The 14,112-nt window shown below is 24.5% G+C and overlaps 1 protein-coding gene across 1 annotated transcript in view; it reads right to left on the reverse strand.

Moving 5' to 3' along the window:
• The window catches only part of LOC133334021 (arginase-1), a gene marked incomplete at its 3' end in the record, with an annotated part of 48,829 nt that overhangs the window by 26,775 nt on the left and 7,942 nt on the right, over window positions 1–14,112 (reverse strand). The window lies entirely within an intron of this gene.

Consider the following 14,112-nt stretch of genomic DNA (forward strand, 5'->3'; position numbering starts at 1 on the left):
AGTAAGAAGAAGAAGAATCAACTTTTCTTAAGCATATAAAAAAAAATAGATGATATCTCTCAACAGCTCCCCCCTAAACAACCAACCATTAAACATCATTTAAATAATAGTTATTTTTTAAGTAAGCATGAAGAGAGAGAGGAGAGAGAGTTATTATAACACAGAGAGTGCAGGCAATCTCAAAAAAAATTATGAAATGAAATGAAAAAAAGGATAATGGGTTGGTGCTCTCCCCACCTTATCAGAAAAAATTTAATTCCAACTCTCTTCTCCCAACTGAAAACTAAAAGAAGTAATGCATGTCCTTTTTTTAAAGAAATTATAAATTGTTAAAAAAAGGATTTTGTTCTTATAAAGAACAATTTCCTTACAGAAGAAACAAAAAAAGAAATTTACAAAGGGGTCCCCCCTTGACAATTTAAAAAAGGTTTTTCATGTCCTTGGCTTAAAGAGATCAACAAAAGAAATGACAAAAATGATGCAATGAAAGAAAAGAAAACATTTTTTTATTAAAAATAAAAAAAAAACAATTTTAACATATAGGCTAAAAACACTCACACACACACAAAAGTAAAACAAACTAAAAAAAAGAAATCTTCCAAGAAAAACGCATAAATTTAATTAAACTAAAGAAAAAAATAAAACAAACAACAAATTTCGAAACACTCGCCAGTGAAAGAAAATACAATATAATATAGGATTTTTTTCTATATATTAAAAAATAATAATATAATAATTAATCACACACACTCTCACAGCTATAAAGAGGCTTTTTACAGTATTAACAAATAATGGAAAATATTATTTTTTAGCAACAATTGTTCAGAACAAACAAAAAAGAATTGAGTGAAGAATAAGCTAGGCCATAGCTACAAAACAAAAAAACATTTACTGGTGAATGTTAGAAGAAAAAAAAAACCTATTTAAAAAACAAACTCCTTTTTATTATATAAAAAAAATTATATAAGAAGAAAACTAGTTAAAAATTAAACTCAAAGTAAGAAAACAATAATTTTTTTTTAAATTAATATCATGCCCCCTAAGAAGAAAAAACGGCAAATTATAATTTATAGTGAAATTGGAGGAGCCATGAAAACAAAAAAAAAAATCCCAAAACTAGGAGAGGGTGAACATGTTAAGGTTATTATAGGAAAGGTTATATAAGGAAACATTCCAAATTTTTAAAGAAAAAAAAAAACCAACAACACCCTCCCCTCCATTATTTGGGATTTTTTTTTTTCTTAGAAAAAAAAAGACAAAGAATCGTTCATTTACAAAATGAAGAAACATTGAAAAGCACAAAGTTTATTTTTTTTTATAAACAAATAAATCTCATAAATAAATTTTTTTCGTTCAAAATAGTTTTTCAAATTATTATTTTTTCTAATTTTTTCATAAATACTACTTATAGAAATGCTTTGAGTTTTAATTTGACATTAAAAACATCTCTCCCATTTCACTGGTTTCTTTTTTCTTTTACAAATTACTTACTACTGCTGCTTATCCTACTTCCTTCGTTTCGGGTTGCGTTTTCGTTTTTTTAGTTTGTTTTATTTTTTTCATCATCAACTTATTGTTATTGTTGTTTTTTTACAAACACACATATTACATATGTAATTAAAAATACATATATTTATTATATTATATATAATTTCTTTTGTTGATTCCTTTAAGTTTTTCGCCCCCACCACCCAGCAGAGAGAATAATAATTTTTTTTATTAACATCTTCTTTTAAATTATATAGTAAAAAAACAATATTTAGTTGATATTATTATATATTTAATTATGTAATTTGATTTGTAATTATTTTCTGCAAAGGCAAGCATTATTTGGTTTGATTTTCAGTAAACAAAACTAAATTTTTTTTTTATAACAAAAGGGGAAACGAAAAAAACCGGGGCGGAGAAAATTTTCTTCCGAAAAAAAATTCACGAGGAATTTTTCCCCTTCAATTTTAATAACAAAAAAAAAAAAAAGAAAAAAAAAATCGGGGAAAAAATTCACGGGGAATTTTTCCCATTCCCAAAAGTGGAAAAAATTGGGGAGAAATTTTTCTCCCGAAAAAATTCAATGGCCAATTTTAAGAAAAAGAAATTTGGGAAAAAAAATTTCGGGTAAAAAAATTCACGAGGAAATTTTTACCTTTCCCAAAAGTGGGGAAAAAATTTCTCCCGAAAAATCAAATTTTTAACAAAGTAAATTTAAGAAAAAAATTGTGGGGAAATTTTTTTTTCTGTGGAGAAAAAAATTCACGAGGAATTTGTCCCTTTCCCAAAAGTGGAAAAAATTAAGAAAAAATTTTCTCCCGAAAAAATTCAATTGTAATTTAAAAAAATGAGCAAAAAAAAATTCGGGGAAAAAATTCACGAGGAAATTTTTCTCTTTCCCAATGGTGAAAGAAAAAAATTGGGGAACATTTTTCTCCCGAAAAATCCAAAATTTTAACAAAGAAAAGTTGGGGAAAAAATTCACTAGAATTTTTTTTTTCAAAAATGGGAAAAAATTTGGAAAATGTTTCTCCCGAAAAATTCAATATTTTAACTAAGAAAATTTAAGAAAAAAATTGGAAATTTTTTTTTTTTTTTGTGGAGAAAATATTCTCGCGGATTTTTTCCCTTTCCCTAAAAAATTTCATAAAAGAAAAAACAATGAAAATAAAATTTTAACAAAGAAAATTTGAGAAAAAAAATTGGGAAATTTTTTTTTGTGGAGAAAAAAATTCACGAGGAATTTCTCCGCCAAAAGGGGGAAACAAATTGGGGAAATTTTTTTCTTGAAAAAATCCAATTGTAATTTTAGCAAAGAAAATTTGAGAAAAAAAATAGGGGAAAAAAAATTTTTTTCCCTAAAAGGGAATAATGAAAAAAATTGGGAAAAATGTTCTCTCGAAAGAATCCAATTGTAATTTTAACGAAGAAAATTTGAGAAAAAATTTTTTATGGGGAAAAATTCCCTATTTAATTTTAACGAAAAAAAATGAAATTGAGGAAAAAAAATTTTATGGGGAAAAATTTTTTTCCCTTTGAGAAATTTTTTTTGTGGAATTTTTCCCACCAAATCCGAAAAAATCCAATTGTAATTTTAACAAAGAAAATTTGAGAAAAATTTTATGGGGAAAAATTTCTTACGGAATTTCTCGAAAAATAAATGAAATTCATAAAGAAGAAAAAAAAATTCGGGGAAAAATTTCTCGCGCAATTTTTCCTATTTCCAAAAATGTTTCCCTTTGGGAAAAATTTCTAGTGGAACTTTTCCCTTTCTCCAATTTTTTCAAAAATCACAACAAAATTGAAATAATTGTTGAAAAAAAAAAAATGTTTCCCTTTAGATCCAGTGAAAATTTTCCCTTTCCCCAAGAATTATTTTTGCTTAAAAATCTAGGATTTTTTTCTTTTCCCTTTTGTTATAAATCTTTTTTTCCATTAAAAATAAAATCATTACATGCCACATAACTACCACCAAACCACCCTTTGACCCCCTTCTCTCTCATCTAAATAATTATTTAATATTTACATATACATATTTATTACAAAGCAAACAAAAAAAAAACTATATTTAAATATTTATAATTGATTATTATGTGTATGCAATTTAGTAATTTTTTTAGTATATATATTTAAAAAAAACACACACACACAATTATAATTTCTTTATAAACAAAACAAACATTAAAAAAACTTTAGTTTTTAAGAAAAAAAATTATTTATATATACAGACATACCACACAAGAAAATGAAAAAAATGAGGAAAAACAACTCCCCTCCCTTTTAATGAAAAAGAGAAAAGAAAGAGAACAAATCTAACAAAAAGTAACAAACAAAAATCTAGTCAGTGAATAAAAATAAATATATATATTTATATATTTTTTAAATTAAGTTAAAACAAAAACAAAGCAGCTTAATATAACAACAACATCTAGCTAAAAGTTTTTTCAATTTTTTTTTAAATAATTTTCAGTTCAAATTTTTTTGTACACTAATTTATAATCAATTTTAATTTTTTTTTTTCAAAATAATTATTTTTTCAAACTTTTTGTTAATGTGAAATGAAAATGAAGAGAAAAATATACATAAAAAAACCTATATAATCCAAAGATTTAAATATTTAGTAAAATTCTATATTTTTTAAAAAAAAGAGAAACATTATTGCATATAGAAATGGAAATTTTCTAAAATTTTAGGGGTCGGCTCGTTTCGGTCAGGGGGAAATGGATTTCAAATTAAAAAAAGAAAAGAAAAAACATTAAATCAAAAAAGTTTACAAATTAAAAATAAAATGGGGACATTTTTTCATGTTGGGAAAATATTTCAAAAAATTTGAAAAAAAACATAGGAAAAAATTTTAAACAGTTGGAGAAAATTTTCCCGAATATTTCAAAAAATTAAAAAAAAATCATAGGGAAAAATTTTGGGGAAAAAATTTCCCTTCACTATTTTTCCAAATTATGTTATAAAAAATATTTCAAAAAATTTAGAAAAAAAAACATAAGAAAAAATTAAAAAAAAAATTGGGGAAATTTTCCCGGTTAATGATTTGGAGGGAAAATTTTCCCTTCACATTTTTTTTTTTTTTGCAAAAATCTGTGTTTTTTTCCAATTTATGTTAGAAAAATATATTTAAAAAAAATTGACCGGGAACATTTTTCCCGGTTAATAATTTGGCGGAAAATTTCCTCTTCACATTTGTTTCCAAAAAACAACTGTGTTTTTTCCAAATTATGTTAGGAAAATATAAAAAAAATTGAAAAAATAATATATGAAATGGGGAAAAATTTCCCGAAAAATAATTTGGGGGGAAAATTTCCCCTTCACAATTTTTTCCAACAAAACTGTGTTTTTTTCCATATTATTTTAGGAAAATATTTCAAAAAATGAGAACAATATGAAAAATGGGAATATTTTCCCGCAAAATAATTTGGGGGGAAAATTTCCCCTTCACAATTTTTTCCAAAAAACTGTGTTTTTTCCAAATTATGTTAGGAAAATATTTCAAAATATTTGAAAAATAACCATGGGAAAAATTTTAAAAGATTTGGGGAAAATTTCCCCGAGAAATAATTTGTCGGGAAAATTTTCCCTTCCCAATTTTTTCCCAAAAACTGTGTTTTTCCCAATAATGTTAAGAAAAAATTTCTCAAAAAATTGAAAAAAACCATGTGAAAAATTTTCCCGGGAAATAATTTGGGGGAAAAATTTCTCCTTCACAATTTTTTCCAAAAATTTGAAAAAAACCATGGGGAAATTTTTTTGAAGATTTGGGGAAAATTTCCCCGAGAAATAATTTGTAGGGAAAATTTTCCCTTCCCAATTTTTTCCAATAACTGTGTTTTTCCCAATATTGTTAAGAAAATATTTTCCAAAAAATTGAAAAAAACCATGTGGAAAATTTTACCGTGAAATAATTTGAGGGGGGAAATTTTTCCCTTCACATTTTTTTTCAAAAAAACTGTGTTTTTTCCAAATTATGTTAGGAAAAAAATTTTGAAAAAACCCATGAGGAAAATTTTTAAACGGTTGGGGAAAAATTTCCCGCGAAATAATTTGTGGGGAAAATTTTCCCTTCACATTTTTTTTAAATGTGTTCTTTCCCAAAATATTTAAAAAAATTTTCTAGAAAAGATCATAGGGAAACATTTTAATCAATTTGGGGAAAATTTTCCCGGGAAAAAAATTTGGGAGAAAATTTTCACTTTACTTTTTTTGCAAAAAATTCTGTGGAAAAGATAAAAAAATATTGTTTAAAATTTTTTTAATGCAAAATTTTCCCCTTCCCTTAAAAAAATTAAAGGAATATTTTTTTCAAAATGAAATCCATTTCCATATGAAATAGAAACGAGTCACCCAAATATTTTTTCAACAACTATATTATTGTATAGTTGAAATAAAAGTGTAATAAATACATAAATGAAAATAAGGACAGAAAAGAAAGCAACACACATACATACACACAAATTTCTGTGCAATAGAAGAAATGAAAAAATGTAACAAATGATGGCAAATTGCAAATTATTATTATTTTTTTTCAATATATAAGAAAATTAGGTATCTCATTTTTTTATATACAAAAAGGCAAATATATACATACCTATATATATTGCAAACAATTTATGTAAATAATCATTTATAAAAAATATATATATTTTAATTATTTTTTTTTCATTACATTATGACATCAAATATTTATTTAAACAATTTATATTATTTAAGAAATGAAAAGAAAAAGAAGAAAAAATAATGACAAAATAACAAAAAATCTATTACGAAACAAAAAAATAATTTCATTTATTTTACAACACACCTAATTTTTTTCTTACTTTGTATTTTTTTCAAACTATTTTTTTTTTCAATCTTAATTTAAGAGGAGAAAACAAATTCATCATCACATTACAAAGAAATTCTAAGAAAGAAAGTTATTTATTTTAAAGATCTGGTATCTTGACTTTCTTTGAACCACACCATTTGTTTTTCTACATTTTTTCCCTCTACTATTTTTTTATTTTATTTTACTTATTTTTTTAATAATTATAATTTTGTCATGTTCAGACACACACATACATATATAGTAAAGGCAATGATTTTATTTTTTAATTTTCATTCCATATTTTTTTCTTTTTGTGGGTTTTAGGTTTGTTTATTTTATTTTTAATTTTTACCTTTTTTTGTATTTAGTTTTAATTTTTATTATATTATATACTTTTTTTAGTTTGTAATTTTGATTTTTGTTCTTAGTATTTTTTTTTTAATTTTTTGTCAACTATTACTACTATTCATTTTTATTTTAATTATTATAATTTTTTATTATTATTTTCAAAATAAATGTAAACAAAAAATCAACTTTTGGGAATGACATCATCAATTAATTCCTCCCATTTGTAAACCAAAAAAAGACGACCTTTTTTGTCTAATTGTTGTTAAATTGTTTTTGGGAAAATTTAGAAGAAAATTTAATTTAAAAAATCAAGGGATCAAAAAGAAACCAAATAAAATTTTCGAAAAAAATGTCCGAAATTTGTCTCGCGAAAAATTGCAGCGTAATTTTCCGGGGAAATAATTTGGCGGGAAAATTTTCACTTCACATTTTTTTTCGAAAAACTGTGTTTTTTTTCAAATCATGTTAAAAAAATTTCAAAAAATTGGAGAAAAATTAAAAAAAATATCCGGGAAAAATTTCCCCTTTTTTCCGGGGAAATTTTTTTCTTTATATTTATTTTTTCAAAAACTGTGTTTTTTTCAAATCATGTTAAAAAATTTCAAAAAATTGGAGAAGAAAAAAACGGGAAAAATTAGCCCTTTCCCGGGGAAAATTTTCACTTCACCTTTTTTTCAAAAAAAAACTGTGTTTTTTCAAATCAAGTTAAAAATGTTCAAATAATTGAAGGAATATTAAAGGAAAAAATTCCCGGGAAATAATTGTGGGGAAATAATTCCCCCTTCACATTTTTATTCCAAAAACTGTGTTTTTTTTTCAAATTATGTTAGGAAAATATTTCAAAAAATTTAAAAAAAACATAGGGAAAATTTTTAAACAATGTGGGGAAATTTTCAAAAAAATCTAAAAAAAAACCATGGGGAAAATTTTAAACAATTGGGGATAATAACTTGGGGGAGAAATTTTCCATTCACAATTTTTTCCAAAAAAACGGTGTTTTTCCAAATTAGGAAAATATTTCAAAACAATTTGAAAAAACTCATAAGAAATATTTTTAAACAATTTGGGGAAAATTTTCCCGAGAAATAATTTTGGGGAAAGAATTTCCCCCTTCGAAAAAAATATGTGTTTTTTCCAAATGATGTTAGGAAAATATGGGGAACATTTTTAACAATTTGGGGAAATTTTTCCCGAGAAATAATTTTGGGAGAAAATTTTCCCCTTCACATTTTTTATCCAAAAACTTTGCTTTTTCCAATAATGTTAGAAACATATTTCAACAAATTTGAAAAAAAAACACAGAGAAAATTTGTAAACAATTTGGGTAAATTTTCCCGAGAAATAATTTGTGGGGAAATTTTCCCCTTCACAATTTTTTTTCCAAAAAACTGAGTTTTTTTTCCAAATTGTGGTTAGGAAAATATTTCAAAAATTTTTAAAAAACCATAGGGAAAATTTTCCCGAAAAATAATTTTGGGAAAAAATTTCTTCTTCACTATTTTTTCCAAAAAACTGAGTTTTTTTCCAAATTATGGCTAGGGAAATATTTCAAAAAATTTAAAAAAAACATAGGGAAATTTTTTCCCGGTAATAATTTCCCCTTCGCATTTTTATTCAAAAAAATGTGTTTTCCCAGTCATGTTTGGAAAATATTTAAAAAAAAAATGAAAAAAAACATGGGGAAATTTTTTTAACAATTTAAAGAAATTTGGGGGGAAATTTTCCCCTTCATAGTTTTTTTTCCAAACAAATGTGTTTTTTACTAATTATGTTACGAAAATATTTCAAAAAATTTGAAAAAAAAAAACATAGGGAAAATTTTTAAACAATTTGGGGAAATTTTTCCCTGGTAAAAAAATTTGGGTGAAAATTTTCACCTTTACAATTTTTTTTCCAAAAATTGTGTTTTTTCCAATTTTTTTTTTGTAGGAAAATATTTTAAAAAAATTGAAAAAAAAAACTGTGAAAAATGTTAAACAATTGGGGAAAACTATTTGGGAAAAATGTTCCCCAGAAAAAATTTGAGGGAAAATTTCCCCTTCACAATTTTTCCAAAAAAACTGTGTTTTTCCTAATAATGTTAAGAAAATATTTAAAAGAAATTATAAAAAATTTGGGTAAAAATTTTCACCTTAACAACTTTTTTTCCAAAAATTGTGTTTTTGCCATTATTTTTTTTTTTGTAGAAAAATATTTAAAAAAATTGAAAAAAAATGTTCCCCTTCACAATTTTTTCCAAAAAAACTGTGTTTTTTAATTATGTTAGGAAAATATTTCAAAATAATTTAAAAAAAAAACATGGGGAAATTTTTCCCGGGAAATAATTTGAGGTGAAATTTTCCCCCTTCACACTTTTTCAAAAAAAACTATGTTTTTTCCAAATTATGGTTAGCAAACTATTTCAAAAAAATTGAAAAAAAAAACATAGGGAACATTTTGCCGAGAAATAATCTGGGGGGAAAAATTCCCCTTCACAATTTTTTCCGAAAAAACTGTGCTTATTTTCCAAATTTTCTCCGCAGAAAATATTGCAAAAAAAAAGCCCGGAAATATATAAATATGAAAAAAATTGTAGATTTTTTAAATACTGTTTCTAAATTTTCCCAATGCAATGCAAATTTCCCATTGTTTTACATACATATATTTATTGGTTGGTTTAGTTTTTTACTATATATATTTTTTGTAATAATATTATGATTTTTTTTAATAAAATTATTTTTTTTAAATAATTATTTTTTTTTTTTAATTTTCCTATAAAATAACCATATTATTTTTTTCTGTTTGTTTTTAATTTTTATTATATTATTAATTTATTATGTATTAGTGTAATGTGTTATGGAAAAATCATGCAACAAACATTTTATTTTTATAATTTTTAAATTAATAAAAACAAATATTTTATTTTTTTCTGGAAAAAAATCTTTTGAGTTTTTATTTTTCGTTTTTTAATTTTTCATTTATTTTTGGTATAAATGTTAATTTTTATTTTGTAACAGAGAGAGAGAGAGCGAGAGAGAGCGAAAGCAAGCAAGCGGCTAACCTACATCAGCATTTATTTTTTTTCTAACCCCCCTTTTCCTCATGTGTTCGAAAGTGACAAATAGAGAGAGAGAGTGAGAGACGAGTATTGGGTGCTATGATGATACACCGTTTACACCAAGTAATATAATTTATTTCTTTAAAAAAATAAATAAATAAATTATTAAATAATTTAATGGAAGTACTTGTGGTGTAAATAGTTGATCATAATTTTCATTTATGGTTTATTTAATTTTTACTTTAATAATTTCTTTTTTAATTTAAATATATTTTTTTAATATTTTTTTAATATTTTTCCTTTTATTTGTAGAAATTTTATTTTAGTTTTCAACAACATTCCACCAAAACAATCGTACATTCCCCCAAAATGTTTCAAAAAATTCTAGTCATAATGTATTTAAAACCACAACAACAACAAAATGATCTCAAATCTTTGTTTATACAAAAAAAAAATTACAACATTCCATATTCTTTTTGGAATCTACATAAAACTAAAAAAAAACAAATCCAAAAAATACTTACAAATACTAGTCAAAATTTGTTATAAAACAAAACAAACAAAAAATAAGAAAGAACATAAAATTTATTAAAAAAAAATCCTAAACGAAAAATCGAAATTTCATTGAAAAAAAAATTAATAAAAAAAATACAACATGAGAAGAACTCGAATAGCTTAGTAACCAAAACAAAACAACAAAATAATGACTTGTAAACAAAACAAAAAAAAAACACTCAAAAGTAGTTTGACATGTTTTATAAACATTTAAGAAAAAAAAACAACAACAAAAATAATTCCCTTGTTTGAAAGACCCGAATTTTTCGCATAAACTAAAAAGTCCATAAGGTAACCTAACAAAATCCCAGCCTTGTGGATTTCTTTGTTGCCTAAAAATATGCCACAAAAAATAGTCAACAGCTGTGAAAAGATGTAGGCTCTAAGGTTGTGTTTACACGGAATGTGTTACGGCAATTTATTTGGCCAAACACCCAAAATTATCTGGGAATTTATGTAGGGGAAAAATTTCCCTTATTAATCATTTTCGAGAGTCCATAACTTTTTTAGGTAGTTGGTGTAATATCATGAATTAACATGATTTTGAAAGAAGACACTCTTATCTCACAATTAAAATAGGTTACAATGATGTAGCTCATCAAATAACAGAGTTATCGCAAAATGAACACAAATACCCAAAATCACCAATTTGGCGAGATTTTTTCGTACTCAGATTCTAGAGGCCATAACTTTGGAAATAATTGGTGTATTATCATGAATTAACATGATTTTGAAAGAAGAAAGTCTTATCTCAATAATAAAATATGTTACAATGATGTAGCTAATCAAATAATAGAGATATCCGCAAATTAACACAAATACCCAAAAATGGTCAATTTGCTGACATTTTTCGTACTCAGCTTCTAGAGGCCATAACATTGGAAATAATTGGTGTATTGTCATGAATTAACATGATTTTGAAAGAAGACAGTCTTATCTCAGAATTGAAATAGGTTACAATGATGTAGCTTATCAAATAACAGAGTTATCGCAAAATGAACACAAATACCCAAAATGACCAATTTGCTGCCATTTTTTCGTGCTCAGTTTCCAAAGGCCATAACTTTGAAACTAATTGGTGCATTGTCATGAATTAACATGATTTTGAAAGAAGAAAGTCTAATCTCAGAATTAAAATACGTTGCAATGATGTAGCTCATCAAATAACAGAGTTATCGGGAAAATTAACACAAATACCCAAAATTGCTAGGTTGTCGAAATTTTTCGTACGCATTTTCTAGAGGCCATAACTTGGGAAATAATTGGGGTATAACTTTTAAACTAGTCGGTGTATTGTCATGAATTAACATGATTTTGAAAGATGACAGTCTTATCTCGGAATTTAAATACGTTACAATGATGTAGCTTATCAAAAAATAGAGTTAGTGGAAAAATAACACAAATACCCAAAATCACTAATTTGCCGTTATTTTTTGCACTCAGTTTCCAATGGCCATAACTTGGGAAATAATTGGTGTATTGTCATGAATTAACATGATTTTAAAAGTAGACAGTCTTATCTCAAATATAAAATAGATTACAATAATATAGCTCATCAAATAACAGAGATATCGGAAAATTAACACAAATACCCAAAAATACCAATTTGCCGACATTTTTTCGTGCTCATATCCCAGAGGCCATAAGTTTTAAACTAATTGGCGTATTATCATGAATTAACATGATTTGGAAAGAAGACAGGCTTATCTCACAATTAAAATAGGTCACAATGATGTAGCTCACTAAATAACAGAGATATCGGAAAATTAACACAAATACCCAAAATTACCAATTTGCTGACATTTTTTCGCACCAAGTTTCCAGAGGCCATAACTTTTAAACTACTTGGTGCATTATCATGAATTAACATGATTGTTAAAGAAGAAAGTCTCATCTAAGAATTAAGATATGTTATGATATTATAGCCTATCAAATAACATATATATCGCAAAAATAACACAAATACCCAAAATGACCAATTTGCTGACATTTTTTCGTACTCAGTTCCCAGAGGCCATAACTTTTAAAGTTATTGGTGTATTGTCATGAATTAACATGATTTTGAAAGAATATTATCTCATATTTAAATTGAAAGATACTACAATGATATAACTAGTCAAATACCAGAGATATCGGAAAATTAAGGCAAATACCCGAAAGTACCTATAATTTGGATTTTTTTCGTAATCAATTTCCAGAGGTTATATCTTTAAAAATAATTGATGTTGATGATTGATTGATGGTATTTTGGATATATATACCATGGACTTTTTAGATTATATGAAAAAATTCGTTTTTTATGACATACATATTATGTTTTCAAATTTGAATACATTTTGTTTTTTCGTATTAAATTTTTAAACTTTTTTCAACAACAAAACCAAAATAATACTCACATATTTTTATAAGTTTTTTCTTTTATATTAAATAATTAATAAAACGTTATTTTATAATTTTTTTCTATATATCTTTGTCAACAAAACCAAAAGAAAACAAACGTAAAAAATAATTACCAAACAAATAATATTCATTTAATTAATTTTAATTATATGCGTGTGTAATTGTAATCAAAGCATATTTATATATATATCAAGATATTTATTTATTGAATTTAATTTAATTAAACAAAAAAAACAAATACCAAGAACACAATAATTATTTGTTTAATTATTTATTTTTTTCTTCTTAATTACAAAATGATATTAATTATCTCAAACATAAAAAGTAAATTATTATTATTACTTCTAATCTTATTAATTAATTACTTACTTATATTTATTACTTAATTATCATTAAACAACCCAAAACAAACAACAAAAAATAAGCAAAAAAAACAAAAACTCATCTTTAAAACAAAACCAAAAAAAAAATAATATTATAAATGTATTTAACAAAAAAATTAAAAATTATGAGTTTTTCATTTTCAATTCTTTTTCGAAACCAAACTGCAAAATATTAAAACAGGTTCATTTCTATTTTCTGTTGAATATTTGAATTTAGTTTTTTGTTTTAATTATTATTTTTCGACGTAATGATAATATTTTCCATAAGAAAAAAATGAGCACTTTTTCCGTAAACAGTTTTCAGAGGTCAAAACTTCTCAATGTAAACGTTGTATTACCATAAATTCATATGATTTTCAAATTAGATTCTTCCATCTTTAAATGAACATAATTTAGGAAGATATTGCTGATCGCATACCAAAGATATCGGTGAATTAACAAAAATACCCAAAATTACCAAATTTTTTTAAAATTTCCCGTCATCAAATTCTTTAGCCCATAACTTATAAAGTAATTGGTGCATTTTCATGAATTAACATGATTACTTGAAGAAAATCTTCTCATCTTTAAATTGAAATATTTTACAATAATATATCCGATCAAATGTCAAATATATCTGCCAATAAATACAAATACCCAAAATGACCAAAATTTGAGAATTTTTTCGTCATCACATCCTATAGCCCATAACTTTTAAAGTAATTCATATATTTTCCTAAATTAAAATGTTTTTGGAAGAAAATCTTCCCATCTTTAAATTAATATACATTACAATAATATATCTAGATCAATACCAAAGATATCGACCAATACCCAAAATGACCATACTTTTGGAATTTTTCCGTCATCAAATTCATTAGCCCATAACTTATAAAGTAATTGGTGCATTTTCATGAATTAACATGATTTTTGGAAGAAAATTTTTCTATCTTTAAATTGAAATATTTTACAATAATATATCCGACCAAATATCAAAGATATCGACCAATAAATACAAATACCCAAAATGATAAAATTTTTGGAATTTTTCCGTCATCACATTCTATAGCCCATAAAATACAAAGTAATTGGTGCGTTTTCATGAATTA

The sequence above is a fragment of the Musca vetustissima genome, unplaced genomic scaffold (genome assembly GCF_032173495.1).
Source record: "Musca vetustissima isolate MV318-11 ecotype Yass unplaced genomic scaffold, APGP_CSIRO_Mvet_v1 utg2072, whole genome shotgun sequence".
Lineage (NCBI taxonomy): Eukaryota > Metazoa > Arthropoda > Insecta > Diptera > Muscidae > Musca > Musca vetustissima.